We start from the raw sequence: 15,104 nt of genomic DNA, 5'->3' as shown, positions 1-15,104 counted from the left end.
CTAGATCAAGAGCAAGGCCATTTAAGCCTATATAGCTGCCTATGGTACATAAGCATCACTAGCACAATCTCTAAATCATCCTTTTTCAGTAAAGGGAAGGAAAAGTCCACAAATAAAATAAGTTTTCCCCTTTTTCACTCCTTCCAAAAAGCCTGACCAAAATAATGAAGAACAGCCCACACAAAATTTAAGAGATGGAATTGCACTTATCTCCAGTGTGCTGGGTAATATATTAAAGCAAATAGCTTGAAGGACCTGGGAGAGTTACACTTTTATCATCAGGGATAAAAAAAAAAAAGGGACAAAAGCAGCCTCCGGGTAGACTTAAGCACGGAGCATCTTGTTTTGTCTTCATGGCCCATTTAAATGTTATTACAACATGTCAAATAAATTGCCCAACAGTCAGGTTGTTCCTTCTATTGACCTCTAGGGACCAAAGACCAATAAAAGCTCTAGCGCTTAAATCAGGACATAATGAGAAAATTAATGTCTTTGGGAAGACTTGCTGACTGCAGTTTGGACCATGCTCCACCATGAGCTGGGGTCTGAGGGCCTGGCTTTGCAGGGGCTGCTCCTCTCCCTCCGGCTTTCCCATGGCAGGGCTTGCTGGGAGCAACCTCGTCCTCTTGGCTGGAACAATCCCAACGGGTTACACTTGAAGTGACCTCCCTGGCCATGCTGGTGGATGAAGGGATATTTTTTTCATGTGTAAGAATGCTGGAAGAATCTCTCAGAAAATTGCATATATTTTTTTTTTAAAGAAGATAAGTTTTTGATCATTTTTGAGAACAGAGATGGGGAGATGACAGCAAAGCTCTAAGCAACTCACTTACTGGGTGGTTGGTGGCTTCAAGATGAGACTGGTCCTGCACAGTGCCTGCATGGGGACAGAGGCAGCTCTACCTGATCTGTCTCTGGCATTGCCCTGGGCCTGGCATGTAACGTCCAAGCTTATCACACAGGTGGCTGGTAAAGTACAGGGTCCTCAAGCCAGGAATTTGGGAACCTGTACTGGGGTGTGCAGGGCTGGACATGACCCACAGGGCTGTGGTGGGTACATGTGGTGGATTTTCATAGGAACGTCTTGGAGAAAATTAATTACATCTCTATTTCTAAGCCTCAGTTTCTCTATTTGTTCCCATATCAGCTCCACAAGGGTTTTGTTGCTTCAGTGAAAAACCTAAACCATATTTTTTAGGACACTATCAACACATTATTGTTCAAACTGGCATGTTGTGATGGACAGGGGTGAATAAAACCTTTCAAGGAAGGGAATTTCTCTCCAGCCAAACTATTGGTTTAAAGGTCAAATACAGAAACTTGATGGCTGAGTTGTTGATTCAGCTTGAGGAATCAGTGGGGGAACTGTGCAAAAAGACGTAAAATACTGAGGAAAAAACCAGAGGATCGTAAGGTGGCAGCTCAGCAACACTGAGAATGATCTTCCAGGAGCTCAGGTCACCACCCAGCTGGTGCCAGCAGAGCCTGGTGTGTCTGCTTGGGAATGGCGAGTTTGAAATGCCTTGGTATGCGCTGAGTAAGAGCCAGTAAATAACTGCCTTAAATGCCTGAGCTGTGCATAGCCTCCTTGCAAAATGTCTCTGTGCATGATAAAAAGTTTATCTTATGTTTTTACCTTCCTATCGTGCAATTGGTCCTTGAGACGAGGTGCAGACCCAACATCTCTTACCCAGGTGAGCTCAGTTAGGGGTCTGAGGCTTTCAAAACTCCCTTGAAACTGTGTCCTCATCCCAAAACAGCCCGTAAGCTTGTGTAAAAGCGTGTTAGCGAACGTGCAAAAATGACCTCATGTGGATCCTAGAGCAAGGAAGAAGAAACCAGTAATATGAACGTCATATTCCTCCTGGCAAAGGACTCCCAATGTGGCTGAACCACTATAACATCCCCAACATCAGGGTGAAACCACCCAGGACCTGGAGGGGCAGGGAAGGACGAGCAAAACCTCAGGAAAAGGGATAGAAACTAAGTGCATGTATTTTTCTGTATTAGATATGGACTCGTAATGGTAAGACTGTTGTAATTTCAGTTATACCAACAATCATGTTGTGGCTTTATATATATACATATGAGTGCTTCCTCTTTGCCCATACAATAGTATTTTTAGTGCAACACCATTAAATCTGTGTCTGTAGTGATTATATCTGATTTACACCTTTATCCATTGTCAGAAATGTATTTTTCCCCACCCTTCCCCAGTCTGTCGTGCTCTAGAGATGCATGGCTGTGCCATGCCAGGGGTGAGCGCACCTTAGCTGTAGGCAAACCCTAATGTCCCAAACCTCCCACCCAGGCCGTGCAATCACCACCACTGGAGACGTCCATCTGACCTGAACAAGCAGGTAGCTCTGCTTTTCAAGTTGACCCTGCTTTGACCAAAGGCTTGGGCTAGAGACCTCAGAGGTCCCTCCCAACCTCAGTTCTTCAATGGTTTGTGAAAGTAACCTTCAGGGGCTTGGAAATGACAAGGAGACCACTGACTCAAGGATACAAAGGGAGACAAACATGCAGACTTGCATTTAAATCCCTTTGCATTTCTCAAAGATTAGCCAGAAGTTCTGACTGGATTTGATTTGATTTCCACACACGCACATGCACACGCACACACACGTGCACGCACACACACACACACACACACACACACTTTACAGCCTTGACTCGCAGAACAGAACTAAAACCCGTGGAACTGTTAATTGAAAACTAAGTGTCAACAGCAGCTCAGCGCAGAAAGAGTTTCAATTAAAAGCAATCTCTTCTTGCCATCCAAAGTAATATTTTCCCTCCTGGCTAAATTTTAAGTGAATCACAAAGTGGTTGCTTGTCATTGCTTTAATGAGATCTGAGCTATTGTGTGGGAAAACTTCCTTTCACTCAGAGGCCAAGGAGCTTTTAATTTATCAGCACTGAAAGTGGAGGATTGCTTTTTAGTATGATCTGGCTGATTTGCTTTTATCTTCCGGGCTGCGTGGGTGAAGAGTGAGGTGTGCTGAAGGCCACACCGAGAAGAATGTCTAAAAATCGGAGCTGGATGGAGCAGGAATCAGTGCTTCTTACTCTCCTGGACCTCCCTCCACCCCTGTCCAAGTTGATGCTCAGCCTGGTTGCAGTATTTATCCAGGCTGTTTGAGCCAAGTGGGATAATGCATGGCTAGAAGGTCCCCAGGTGCCTACAGGCCTTGGCCAGCTTCATTTGGGTTTGTCGCTGACTGCTGCTCACTGCTGCCTGACCCAAATGGGTGGGCCACCCAAGGGCATGAGTGGAGGGTTCCCAGAAGAGGAGAGCAGAGGAGGAAGAGCTGCTAAAAGTGTGTTGAGAGATGTAAGAGGGGAGCTGGGTCTGGGGGCACAAGGAAGGCTGCCATCATGCCTGGTGGCAGCTCTTGGGGAAGGAGGACCTCTTGCAGGAGGAAGATCTTGGATCAGTTTTCCTGATGCAGTCCAGGATGGAGAACATGTGGCAGTGAGTCACATGATAGAACAAGAGGAAACAGCCTCAAGCTGCACCAGGAGGGATTTAGATTGGCTATTAGGAAAAACATCTTCACCAAAAGGGTTGTCAAGCATTGGAACAGGCTGCCCAGGGACGTGGTGGAGTCACCATTCCTGGAGGTATTTAAAAGATGTGTAGCTGTGGTGCTTGGGGACATGGTTTAATAGTGGCCTTGGCAGTTAACGTTTGGACTTGATGACATTAAGGGTCTTTCCAACCAAAATGATTCTATGTGATGGAGGAGCAGGGGAAGGAATTAGGATGGCACTTGAGTGGAGGTGGATAGTGATGCTGAGATGGAGGCATGTGGGATGGAAGGGTGTGTACTGATGGAGTCAACAGCCAAAATATTTGGAGTCCCACTTTGGTAGTGAAGGAGGACATCTGCATGGATGGACTTGAAGGCTAAGGACAGCTTCTGTGGCTGGTGCTGCTGGGAGTAACTGAGGAGCAGAGGTATGTCCTTGGAGAAGAGCAGAGTCTGTAATTAAACCATCCTCACAGCCTCCAAAGACCTGGCCTTGCATCCTGTTCCCCCCAGCGCCAGCCTGGGTGGCCTTGCATCAATCACTTCTCCTCTTGGTCCCCAGGTGCAGAGTGAGGATATAGCAGGGTGTCACCTTTCCAGCTCAGCATAACTGCTAATCAAGCATGTGGGTTATTAAGAGCATTCCCAGATTTATTTTCCTGAAAAGGTGCCTAAAACCCCCTAAAATTAAGTCATAAAAAGTGACAACTGATGAATAAACTGCTCTTCATCATCATGAAATGGAAAAAATGATCTGCCAACTGTTTTAGGGTTTTCATGTGAAAAGTGTTGAGAGTAGGTTATGAGGGCTGTGTCTGCGAGCAGGTAATTTTAGGAACAAAAGTACTAAATGCTGCTTTATGCACCAGCTCCACTGCCCGCTTTGCTTCCTGATCAGCACCAAAATGTGCCTTAACATGAAATTAAGGATGCAGGGTCCATATCGGTGCTGCTTCCAGGTGATCGGTCTGGAGCAAAAGGAATTTGCAGACACTCTCAGTTGAGACCCACTTCCTGCTTTAGCCATTAATTTACCTACAGGGGGCTGCTGGTGCCTCCTGTGGGTCCCAGGGCCAAGCACAGGAGGAACACAGGAGAGACCAGAGCAAGGCTGAGGAGCCTCCAGCCCCACAGCCCATCCTCTCTCCATCTCCACCTGGGTCTCATTCTGCATGCACAGCATACATTGGGCTGGTTGCTTCGCCCCATCTTTTCTGGGCAGATGCAGTCAGTGTGCTCAGATCTGGTGTGGTTCTGGGCATCCAAACCCGCATTTGTCAAGGTGGCAGCACAGCTCACAGCCAGCGTACACGCAGTTACACCAGTGATAAAAGTTCTGGAAGCACCAGTTGGAGCTGTATTGGCCTGAAGAGCTGTTTGTCAGTGTGGGAGTTTTTCTGGTGTGCACAGAGTAGCCAGCGCTGGATAAAGGGAGAATTGATTTTCTATAACTGTGTGATCTGGTATTTTTTCCTTTACTGAGAGAGGAATTCGCTCGGGTGGGCTTGGGAAGATGTAGGAGCTAGAGTTGAAACTTGTACCCAGTGTAGAGTCCTATTGCTTTTTGTTTTACGCAGTGAAGGCATCTCCAATACTTCCAATACTGTGAAAATGTGAGGGCAAGCATTACTGTTACGGCAGTGTTTATGTTTGGGTTTGTTTTTTTTCAAACCAGTTAACCCCTTCATAAGCAGGTGGGAACAACATTTCACCTCTGTCTTCCACTGCTTGTTGACCTTTAAAATGGGGAAATGACAGCTTGTCTTGGCTTAACACCAGCCATCAACTGAGCTCACTCTCCCCTGTGGGATGGTGAGGGAGAATCAGAAGGGTAAAGGTGAGAAAACTTGTGTGTTGAGGTAAAGACAGTTTAATAGGGAAAGCAAAAGCTGTGCATGCAAGCAAAGAAATCTAAGGATGGCAGGCAGGCTCAGCCATCCCCAGGACAGCTGGGCACCAGCACATGTAACAGGGACGTGGGAAGACAAATAGCATCGCTCTGAACATCGCTTCCTCCTTCTTTCCCCAGCTTTTTCTTGTTGAGCACGATGTTATATGGTATGGGATGTCCCTTGGGTCAGCTGGGGTCAGCTGTCCCAGCTGTGCCCCCTCCCATTCCTTGTGCCGCCCAGCCTGCTTGCTGGCAGGGTGGGGTGAGAAACAGAAAAGCCCTTGGCTCTTTAGCACCGCTCAGCAGTAACTAAACATCTCTGTTATCAGCACTGTTTGCAGCACATATCCAAACCATAGCCCTTACTAGCTACTGCGAAGAGGATTAACTCTGTCCCAGCCAACACCAGCACGCAGCTACAGGTTCTCACACAGATCTTGAGATCCTGCAGAGGATAACCCAAAGGACCCCTCTTATTCTTTGCTGATCTCTATTCTAGTTTTATGTTTGGATTTTTTTCCTCCTTCTTTACTTAAAAGGTGTTCAGGAGATGAGTGACATGTGACTGAGATTTGTCTCTGCAAACGATGTGTGCATTCAACAACACCCATAAATAACTCTTGAAGTAGGTAAAGCGTTAAGAGCAGGAGCATTTTCATTTTTGTTACAAAACCTCCTGGAAGAGTCATGGCAGGTTGCCTTTGTGTTACAAGACACAATGATGTTGATAAAGAACTGCCACGCAGAGCTGATGTCAAGAGAAAATCTTTGCGAGACAGATGGGGCTTGGAGCATTGAATGTAGATAAATGATACCAGCAAAGTTCAAAAGCAATCTGAACAGTTGCTGCTTGTCCTTGTGACTCGTAAAGAGGATGATGATTGCTCCGGACAGTACCCTTGAGTCGCATTTTTCACAGCAGAGCTAACACTGGTGTTTGGCACATTGATCTGGGCATAAAATGATGGGCAATTGGGCAACCCTCCCAGTGTGAAATGCAGCCCCTGGTCCTTGGTGCTGATCTAACCTGAGCCCCTCTGTGGGTGTGATTTACAGGTGTCTACCTGTAAATCACGGGAGATATTTCTACCTGTTGTTTTGGGCAGGATTCAGCTGTGTTTTATGTCCATCTGTCCAGTATTATCCTTCTAGCATCATCCATCCAGTATGTGCAGACACCAGTCTAGAAGCAGCATGGCACAACAGGGCAACAGACCCCGTGCAGCAAATGCGGGCAGCAGACATGGGCTTTTCAGGCCTTTATATCTACACAGAACAAAGGGCTCTCTGCCAAACCAGGCAGGCAATTTCCCCCATCCCCAGTGACCTCCCATCCGATGTGTAACACCCTCTGTGTTTTGGTGTGCAAACAGGTACCTGTGTTTGTTAGCCAATGCCCAAAGGAGTTGGGAGACTTTCTCTTATGAAGCCCTTGTTGAAAGAGTCTGCATACAAAAGTGCAAGACACTTCTTCAGGAAAAAAACATGAACCAACCAACCCACCCAAACCCTCTTATTTTTATATTCTTTGGGATATTTGTTTCGTTACAGTCTTCTCAGGACAGCAAGATACGATCCAGCGGGTGCTTCACTGCTCTCTGGTGCTCTGAGCACTGCAGTTCTGTCTGCGGGACCAGGGTCATGGAGGTGTAACAAAATCTAGGGCTCCTTTGAGTGCTGATCTTCTGGGAGTGTTGAGCTAGGTGGAGACTCCAGCCGCAGAGAGATCATGGCTGAGCGTAGTTTCACCCATGTCATCTAATCCTCAGAAGTCTGAGCAGGTTTAGGGCACTGGGTTGTGTGTGACAAAGCATAGCTGTGAGGGGGTGCTGCTGGGGTCTGGCAGGGTTTTCAGGTTGATGCACCGTTATGCAGGCATGGTTGCATGTGCCTCTTTTGTAGAAGGCTTGATCAAAAAGTGGCACCTGAGCATCTCTCCCCCAGGAATGACCCTGTTTCCCATTGTAGGGGCACCATATGGTCATGTCCAGGCTGCTGCTGCTGTACGTTCCTGCGCACAGGGTAGTAGGGACGGGGTGGGTGTGCGACCCAGTACGGCTCCTGCTAGCCAGGCTCTACCTGAAATACTTTGCAGGAAGCAATTGGAGGGTAAAGAAACCCTCATCCTGAGCAGCCTTGTCTTGGCTTGTCTGTGGTAGTTCAGCCCTTGCTGGAGGTGTGCAGAACTTGCAGCAGCCCGGCACATCTCCTGGCTGTGAGCATGCACTCAAGAGAGAGCAAAAGTGGTCAGCCTCTCCCATGAAACTCCCCGGCTGATATCCTTGAGAACTTTTAGCCCAGCTGTATTTTGAGCATTCATGTGCCTTTCAGTCACAGTAATATGCCATCAAATTTAGATGTCTAATGAAGGAACAGTCATCTCTTCACTTCCCTTTTATAGCATCTGAGGCTTTCAGTAACATTATCCTGCCATGTTTTGACATCTGACTCGTCACCGGGAACATTATCTACCACAATATCTTTTTTCCAGGAGCAAAACTTTGACATAATTCACTGGCAAGCTGGCTAGAAGCTGCTATCTGCAACATCTACCACTTCCAAATAGTAAACACTCTCCCAGACGCCTAGTTTGAAGCCTCTTTTACTCCCAGACAAACTGAGATGTGAAATGTTGCACCAATGACCACCCTCGGACTGTGCCATAAAATCTCAGGAATCTTATTTGTCCCTCTTTAGTATAGTATCTGGGGACAAGGTGATTTATTTTGGTGTCACCTCTACCATCACCAGTGTGGGGTCTTGTCGACATTAAGAAACCCACACTACAGTGTCCACAGTGCAGAGGTGTGATTCGGTGGCCTGACTGTTGTGCCAGGAGCCACCTGAGATGACCTTAGGTATCTCGGAGGCTGGCAGGTGGGACACAGGTGGGAAAGGTGGGTTTTCCAGCTAGGGTTGCACATCCAGACCCAGTTGCCATCTATAAACATTGCTGTGGCCTTTTTTTTTTCATCAGTAGTTTTTAACCCATGCTCTGTGGATGCAGCTGTGTCCATAGGATATTTCCCAATCTGTGATGGACCAGCAGAAGAAGACCTGTTTGCTGACCACTTCTCTTTCCACCAGCCAGACTTGTTTTAGGAACCGGTTCAAGAATGGTGTGTACCACCTAGACATCTTCCTGCCATCATGGTGTTTCTGGGACTCGCAGCTATCCGCCTCGCTCTCTGGCAGCAGCACTGCTGCCAGGAAGGATTTAAGATCTCCGGTGACTTCCACGGACCCCAGAGCATTTCTGGCCCCCTTCCACCCTCCTCCACACCCTGGGCCAAGTGCAGCTGAGTTGGTACGTTTGGTCCGTTGCCACTTTATCCTGGAAGGCCTCAGCAGTGCTGGGATTTGCCAAGAACATGTATCTCAGGAGCATCTCTGCCAAGCCCAGATGGTGCTTCTGCTTCCCTTCTCCTTCAAGCTCTTAGCCATGCCCTGGCCAGCTCAGAGGGTGTGTGTCTCCAAATCCTGTTTTGAAGACTATGGTAAATTCAGACTAATTCCCTAGTACTCCCAGAGTAAAATTCAAACTTTCCCTCTGAAAAGAAACACTTAGTACCCTCCAGAACCCAGGCTTTTTCACTGCTGTGGGTGGAGAGCACTGATCCAGCTTAATCAGAAGGGGAAGGCTTGCCTCACACGATTTTAAGTATCTAAACTAAGTGTCTAAATATCAACATTTTAGCTGGTCATCCAGGTCAGTGCAGAGAGAGAGCCAGTTCTGGGAGGTGGCTCACCTCATTTTGACATTGACTTTAGAAGGAGAAGATTGGGACCCCAGAAATATTTGCTTTTCTTTATTGACGATAATGGATCTAACCTGTAGATCACTGTCATGACCAACAACATCCCATAGCATTGTACAGAGTCCAGCTTTCATAACTTCCCCATCTTCATACCCTTCTGCCCAAAGACCAGCATGGTGTTAGAGCTGCACTCTGCACTGTCCCACGGCAACATTTCCCATCAAACTGGACTATGTCTTGTTATCCCAACAGCCTGAGAATGAAGCTGGTAGATGCATCTCCCTCAGGTCCGTTCGCCGGGAGTGGTCCCTTTGCCAACCTTCTCCCACTTGGGAGTGTAGGTGCTTAGAAGGGCATCTCAGGGCCATCATTCAAAGCTCACTTGCTGCTCCTCAAATAATTTGGCTGAGCACCATCCTCCTGCCCCATGTCCCAGATGTTGAATAACAGTGTGTTTGGGAGATAAGTGAGAACATGTTGTTGGACAAACTCCGTTTTTCAGACTATGCATGAGAGATTCATTCCTTCCCTCACTGCTGTTGGAAAGTGACACCCAACAGCAAGAGATGACAGGGAGCAGGACACGAGACTGCAGCAGAGCACAGTTCGCTGTGCCAGAAGAGCAGAATGCTTCAAACTCAAGGAAGGTCACCAGCTCCTGCTCCTGCGACATTATCATATGCAGCCACATGCACACAAGGTTACAGTGGGCTGATGCCAACCATATATCACCTTGCACTATCTCCCCACTCTCAGAGAGTGTTGTAACCAGTTGAAATGTTAATGGTGAGATGACAAAATTTTTCAAGCCTGAATCTGCTTAGGGCACTTCGGTTAAACCAGCTGCTGGCCCCATCTTTAATGCTTAGAAATAGGGTTTGGGTTTGTGTTTCATTTAAAAAAACATGACCTGAAACTGGCCATCACAAAGCTCTGCAGAGAGATGCTGGGTCACAGCTAGTAAGCAGAAAATGAAGGGAAAAAAGGGTTATGAACTATGAAATCCCAGCCTCTTGAAGCACAGCTATCTTTCTGTATGCTTCTTATCCAAATAATTAATCATTTTAACTCCTCAAGGCTTAGGGGTATGCTGCAGGGAATATATGCTGTTTATGCCATGGTTTAGAAACTTTTATTGGATGATCTGCAAGGGTCAGGTGTGGACGATTGGGTGAAGACAACACACAAATACACCTCTTCTGAGCTCCTTCCTTCTTCCCTGAGTTCTTATTTTTCCTATGAAAATCTCTAGATGTCATGTATGCAAGGAAAGACTTGAGGAATATGCACTAGGACTTGGGAGTCAACGTGGCCAGGAAGCCTCCAAGAGGGACGGATGGCAGCCAGAGCTCTCCTGAGTGTGCCAGGAGCCAAGGCAGAGTGGCTCAGAGGAGGGCGCATGGCTGCGCTCATCCCAGTGAAGGTTATCTCCGCAGCGGGGGGATGCGAGGCTGGAAAGGAGTGTTGTGTGCCAGGGGAGGGGGATGCTTTGCAAATGTGGTGCGGGATTTGTATTGCCGGTGGTGGGGCCAGCACTCAGCAGCACCACTGTGGTCTGCACCGTCCCTTGCAAGACCCCAAAATCGCAGCTCAAAGCAGAAAGAAATACTTTTTTCTCTTCCTCCCCCTCCTTTTCAGTCTCTTGATCTGTTTGGAGCCGGTAGGGGGTTGGCATTTCCCCCACTGTTGGGGGGGCTGGGGGATGGCAGCGGGAAACCATCCCCTCCTGGGCAGATTGTGGAGGAAAAAACTGGGGAGCAGGATGAGAAAAAATGCAATTAAAGGCTCTGCAAGATCAATGTGCAGTGGTCCAGAGGGAGCCCAAGGGAGCTGTGTTTATCTACTCTGGCTGCGAGGGGCATGGATGCCATGCTTGAGGCTGTGAGGCTCCCTCCAGCCCCTGCCTACAGGGCACAGCCCAGAGCACTTTTTTTTTTTTTTTTTTTTTTTTTTTTTGGTTTGGGTTTTTTTGTTTGTTTTTTTAGACGAATCTCTTATGTGGATATGGAGGGATCACCATCCCAGAGCCGTGGGACTGTGCACATCCTGGCTGGCACCAGTACAAGACATCCTTTTGGATGCAGATACCTGCTGGGTATCTGCACACTCAGAGATGTCCCCAGAGTGGGATGTGACCCTCAGGCAGAGGACTTTCCGTAGGGGGAGCACGTGGGGCCAGCTGCATGTTTCACCTGTGTATTGCATTGCCCTCCAGCGTTAGCAGACAGGACTATTTTGTTCTGTCTGAAGCTTCTCCCACTCACCAGCCCTGAGTGTTTTCTTTTCCTAACGAGATGTGAAGGCAGGCAGGCCCTTTGCTGGTGCACAGGGCTATTTTTGGCTACAGAAGGACTGACTGTAGCTCCTTCTAATTGCATAAGCATTTGTATAATTCATTGGCACTGGATTTCATCATCGGGAGCCTAGGCACGCAGAATGAAAAAGGACTTGTGCGTTTCCTCTCCATCCTTTCTTTTCCCTCCAGCGACTGCTCTGCAGGCGATGGGTTTAGTGCCAGGTCAAATCCCCTCCGTTGGCAGGAAATGCTCTGTTTTATCCCTTTCCTGGTTTCTTGAGGAGTTCAGGGCAAACCTGGGAGGATCTGAGAAAGCATTTCCTCCTGCAGATTGCACAGCACATGCCTGGGAGTGTCAGATCGGTAGCTAAAAGCCAAACAGCCAGGGAGACTCCCAAGCAAGGGCTTATAAAATGACACGTGTGGGTTAGGCACTGAGAATGACTCACACATCCGAAACTTTGGGATCTCGGAATCCTTTGCAAACAATAGCGAAAAACAAACCTGCAGCCACGCCTGCCTCCTTGGTGGCACACAGGCTGGGGACACGTGGTATCCATCAATGCAGGGGAAGGGTGGTTCTGGGGACACCTTCGAGCATCCTTTCAGTAATTGAAGGGGGCTTATAAGAAAGATGGAGACAGACTTTTTCATAGGGCCTGGAGCAATAGGACAAGGGGAAATGGCTTTAAACTAAAAGAGGGGAGATTCTGACCAGGTATAAGGAAGAAATTTTTTACAGTGAGGGTGGTGAAACGCTGGCTGAGGCTGCCTCAAGAGCTGGGAGATGCCCCAACCCTGGAAACATTCAAGGCCAGACTGGATGGGGCTGTGAGCAACCTGATCTGGTTGCAGATGTCCCTGCCCGTGGCAGGGGGTTGGACTAGATGGCCTTTGGAGGTCCCTTCCAACCCAAACCACTCGATGATGCTATGGCTGCTAGGGAGGCTTTCAAGGAGGAAAATGTAAATCATGAGAAACTTGAATGCTCTTCGCAAGCTGGAGTCCAGCTCATGATGACTGCCTCCTCTGAGTGGTTGTGCCTGGAAGGGGTCTTGTCTCTGAAAGCATCCCTTTGCTCCCAGCCAGGATATTTTCACTCCTCTCCATTGAAACTGGTCAACAGGTTGCAAAGATAAAAGCAGAGGAGAGGGGTGAGCAGCAGGGGAGCAGTAGGCACAGACACAACGCCTGTTTCCTTAGGAACCTGGCAAATAAAATAAATAATAATAACAAAAAAGGGTCCTGTGATCACAGGGTGCTCTCAGCCCTGCTCTTAGCACCCGGCAGGAGGGCACCCAGTCTGCCTCCCCTCCGCCGGCATCCCGGAGCAGCCACAGACCTGTGTGGGCTGGGGGCAGGCCTGGAGCTAAAACAAGCGCCGCCGCAGCTGCTGCTGCTGGGATATTTTCAGTCGTGTGACAAGTTGCGACTGTCTGTGCAGAGCCTGAGCACAGCAAGGAGCTGTGCTTCATTAGTGAGGGGGCTCTGCTGCCTTCCCGTCCCTCCATCACCTCTGCCCGCACACAGCTGCGGCAAAGCCGAGGTTAACAAAAGCCTGGATTTAACATCTCCAAAGTGACATGAAAGCTTAAAACAGTCCACAACAGAATAAAAATAAACTGAAACAGGGCTTTGGGTAGGCTTTGGGACTGAACTGAGGCAAAATCCATGCAAGCTCTCATTTGATTCATGCCAGATGGGCCGTGTTAGTTCAGAGTGGCTACTTTATTTTAAAAAACAGTTTTCCAAATCCCAAAGCATTATATTTTTAGGCACCTGAGGCAAATATTTGCTGTGGAAGAGGAGACTTGCTACCTTCATGGCAGGTAAAAAACCTACCTGCCACTTTTTCCAGCTGCCTCCTCCTAGCAATGTGCTGCTTTATGCTGGGGAGAGCTAACTATCCTTAAACCCCCTTCACGAAAAATACTAATCAGTAGCCTAACTAACCTGAGCCTTGGTCATTTGGGTACCTGGTCTCTCACACTTGAAACTTTTTTTTTTTTTTTTAAATGCACACACTGTTGCTGGAAACAGCCTCCTAAGTTGGAGGATGGATCCACATTCGCAGAACAGAAGATGTATTAATTACAGGCTCCACACTTGGAGCTGAACAGGTTCCTCTGAGCTGTGCCAGGCATCAAAAAACAGCAGCTTTGTAAATACCTAGGGAGTGCTGTAACAGGCTGGCAGAAAACCTGCAGGGAATTGCATCTTCAACCCTCTTTTTGCCATCCCTGGGCTGATTTCATCCACCTGCCAGGAGACCTTGACTCATTTAGGGTCTGCAGTGCTTTTGAGCCGTGGCCTTTTGTGCTCTCCTTTGCGATGCTGGTGGTTTCCTCTTGGTGTTTGTTGAGGTCAGATGGAGCCCAGAGGAGTTGGCTGTGCATTTGTGTGATGTCCTACGCAACAATTTGTCATCTTCTCAGCCAAAAATGTTGCTCTCTTCCAACTGTTTTCTGCCTGCTGCTGAAGACGAGCAGATGGAAAGGTGCCTGTGCGTGGTGTTTCTCCCTTCCCTGCTCCCTGAATTCATAGATCTTGTCAGAGACCAGGTGCTTCATGCTGGAGGCAGCTACAGGTGCAAGAAAACAAACTGATCACACGCTCATGTTATCTCTGATGTTTACCATGGACCTCATCTTGTCTAGAAGTCGACAGGGAGTTTGTCTGGCTAAGAAATGCCACCAGAGGCACATCTACCACTGCATTTCCCATTCAATTTCAAGGGAAAGTCTTCCTGAAATACATCTAGAATTGTATCAACCTAGTGGGGTTCTCCAGAGGACCTTTGCTGAGTGATACCCTGCAGCCAGGACATGTGACAGGGTGGCTGTACCTTCACTGTCCAGCATCTTGCAATGAGAACTTCATCTCCGCCTGGCCATCAGACCCTTTTGGTTCTTGTGAGGAACTTCTTCAAAGGCACAGTTGCCCACCTTGCCGGTATGGTCATGTACCTCCACCCAAATAAAAAGCACTGAGACCTCCTTTGCCCCACCAAACTTCTGGCTTTTGGTGGTGAGAACTAACCCAAGTCTCTGTCCTGAGCAGAGAGTGGTGATGGATGAGGGGACTGGAGCCTGGATGAGGAGGGTACAGTCCCTCTCAGGTGAGGCAGAGGAAAAAGGACATCCTTTCCATTTGCTGTAGGGTTAGGCCAGACATGGCATTTTTCACATCTCCACAGCAGAAGCCATCATCTCCTATTGGGTTATAGCTCTGTGTGCGGCTGGAAGAGGAAAGATGTCTTAGAGACAGCACTCAGAGATGCTCTCAGTCTGGTCCATGTCTGGCTGTGTTTACATGGTGTTCCCTCTCTCCGACACATGAATGGGTTCACATGATGCCCCTTGATTTCTCCCCCCACTCAGGGCATTATTACTTGCTGTCAAGTGCCAGAGCTACTTTTTCAAGGGCTTTTTAGCTCCTTGGCTGGTTGGGTCACGCACAAACTCATCCCTCCCTTCCCATCCCTCCTCCAACCATTCATGGTGGCTCATAAATCTCACTTCCCATCTGCTTGCAGGCCCTCTTTCACCCCCTCCATGCTGGGATGGGCTGTCAGTGTAACTATCTCACACCCCTGCTCTCCATTTTTTTGTTAGCCAAGCTCA

Source organism: Falco cherrug, chromosome 1, assembly GCF_023634085.1.
Source record: "Falco cherrug isolate bFalChe1 chromosome 1, bFalChe1.pri, whole genome shotgun sequence".
NCBI lineage: Eukaryota > Metazoa > Chordata > Aves > Falconiformes > Falconidae > Falco > Falco cherrug.
Note: the sequence above shows the minus strand (reverse complement) of the source record.